Below are 2,789 nucleotides of genomic sequence, written 5' to 3' on the forward strand. Positions count from 1 at the left end.
TACACATCAATCAACATGTCACCAAGATACCCCAATGTCACCACGGCTATACACAAGTGAGACATGCATCAAGTGACCTCAAATCCAAAGTATTTAATCCAATAACAATGGAACCTCAAGGAGCAAGATTCAATTCACCACAAAAAAGATAGAGGAGAGGAACACCATATGATCTAACTATATTAACAAAGATCATGGTATACCAAGATCGTCTCCTATCAAGATCAAGAGAGAGAGATCAAACACATAACTACTAGTCAGGGCCGGCCCTGGCGTATGGCCAGAGGGACGACGGCCCAGGGCCCAGGCCGAGGAGGGGGGGGCATGGTCTGGTACACATGTAAAGTATATTATAGCCTTGCAAAAAAATGGAAAAAAATTAAGAGAGAAAACAAATGGGATGGGCTAAGGCCCAATTGTCTTGGCAGATGCCTAGCGAAGCGAAGTAGCGAAGCGTCGTTAGACGCCAGGCACGGCCGCACGCGTACGCGTCAAATCAATCTGAAGATTTCATCTTCGTCAACCGTCGCAGAATCGCAAGCGTCCTCGGCGCCTCGGCCACGGCCGCTCCTAGTCACCGCGGCACGCGGGCGTGGCAGGCAGCCTGCTATTGCGCGATGTGGCCGTGCCGACGACCCGGCCATCCGGCATCAGGCGACATCCTGCCATCCTGCGCGACAGTGACTCGACATCAGCGAGTTCGTCCAGTCTTTCAATAAACCATAAGTACGTATTGATCTATGATCCATCCCCACTTTCAGTGTACACGAAGCTTCAAGTTTCTGATGTATAAATTTCTAATTCCATCTTTCACTAGTACGTATTTTATCCATCCTAAATTTTCGTGTACATGCCTAGGGTTCTGATGTATAAATTTCTATGTACATGCCTAGGGTTCTGATGTATAAACATTTTTTCGAAGCACTGAAGTATTATTGTTGTCGATGGAGTCAGTTGAGTTTGGTTCTTATTTGAGGTCATCATGTCATGTTAGTTTCATTTTGCCATTTTTAGTCTTTCTGTCATAACAATGATTTGGTCATAGGACTCAGGGGCCCATGTCATCGAGTTCGCCCTAGGGCCTTCCAAAACATAGGGCCGGCCTGCTATCGGTACATACCCTCAGCCACGAGGGTGAACACGATGAAGATGGCCTCCGGTGATAGCTCCCCCCCCCCTCCGGCAGGGTGCCAGAACAGGTCTCCAGATGAGAGCGCTTTAGAACGGAGGCTTGAAGTGGCAGTAGGACTCATCTAGGCTAACTTTTAGGAGTTTTGGAATATAAAAGAACTAGAGTTGTGACCCGCGCATTTGCGCGGCTAGATTATTTATGTTTTCATTCATTTATCTCTTCATTTGTAGTATATTAGATATTTAGACTTGATATACCGATTTCACAGTATATACCTTACATAAAATTTATATTTCTGATTTAGTCTCACGTATTACAGGAGCAAGATTTCTATACTTGTATTTTTGGACTATATGGTTTGCCATTAAGATATCTTTTTCCTTTTGAAGCCTACATTGCTAATTACAAATTAGTGAAATAATAGGATGTATTGGATTTTGTTCAACCGTTAAGGTATTATAAAGATGAAATTTACCCTTTTCTGATGAAACAACTCATCTATGGTTTTAGGTATAGGGATTTCAGTCTGGCTGCGATGAATGTACCATAGTATGTATATAAAGATTACCATAAGATATTTACATAAATAATTTTCAAATTGTATTACTTATTGTTTTCAAAAAGTTCAATATTAGTTCACATTGAATTGTTACACTTTGGTCATTTTCCCCTTTGCATCAACTTTACATGTGGGTCTGGCACCCTTTTTTGTTTCACTATAGGTTGTGAAAGTCCACCACGCTCGACCACAAATTTTTTGGACTATTTTCGTCATATATTCTCACTTTTTTCTTTTCGTAAAAATTTCATTGGTATACTTCCTCTTATCTGCTAGTCCACTCTTTGGGCAATATGCTATGATTATACTCCTTGAATGACATATCTTATATTGTGTGGGTTGAACAATTTTTTTTTTGTGGGGAACAGTTGACTGCGAGGTCGGCCATTCTCTCTCCCTCCATGTCTTAACATTCACTATTTATGGTTTCCATCTCACAACATATTTTTTCTTTGTTGGTACGTTATGTTAGCTCACAACAATAACATTTTGAAATTGATCTACCTATTCTTCTTAAACAATGCCATGTACGTTATATGTGCAATGCTTATGCATGTATATACTCTTTGGTTATGCCTAGATATTGTGACACCTATCTCTTATCACTATTATTTTCATGAGAGAGGATGACTGCTAATTCTGCTTGACTCGGCTCATCTTTCTCATCCCAGGATTTTTTTTGTCACGTTGCCTTCCGACGAACCACCATACATGCCTTTAGCTTGCTCCTCATATGTATATAATTATTTTATTCATATAAGGTGCATCTTTTTCGTGCTATAATTAAGCCCATATGAACTTTGTGTAGCCGCAAATGGTTTTCTGAAGACAGAGTCTGACTGGATTTTTGTGCTAAAATTTAAAATACATTTTTTGACGGTCAAAAACTTCTAAAAGCAATTCAGTGCGTATATATGAACAATTTGAAATATCTTTAAAATTTTTCATGAGGATATTCTAAAAAAAGTTGAAATCACTTTTCAAAAATTAGAAACATTGGTAATACAGTTTATTTACGTTTTAAATCATTGCTGGGGCGCGAGCCCCAAATTTATGCATGACTTGGTTCGTATTTCTCCTACTCTATTTTTTTAGTTT

The 2,789-nt window shown here is 39.6% G+C and overlaps 1 long non-coding RNA gene across 1 annotated transcript; it reads left to right on the forward strand.

The window, feature by feature from the left end:
- The first annotated feature begins 503 nt into the window (after nucleotides 1–503).
- LOC123155697 (uncharacterized) lies at nucleotides 504–1,502 on the forward strand. The gene is made up of 2 exons (XR_006477577.1): nucleotides 504–726; nucleotides 1,046–1,502. It is a non-coding gene; the product is annotated as an uncharacterized lncRNA (long non-coding RNA).
- The last annotated feature ends 1,287 nt before the right edge of the window (nucleotides 1,503–2,789 follow it).

This window comes from Triticum aestivum, chromosome 7B (assembly GCF_018294505.1).
Source record: "Triticum aestivum cultivar Chinese Spring chromosome 7B, IWGSC CS RefSeq v2.1, whole genome shotgun sequence".
Classification (NCBI taxonomy): domain Eukaryota; kingdom Viridiplantae; phylum Streptophyta; class Magnoliopsida; order Poales; family Poaceae; genus Triticum; species Triticum aestivum.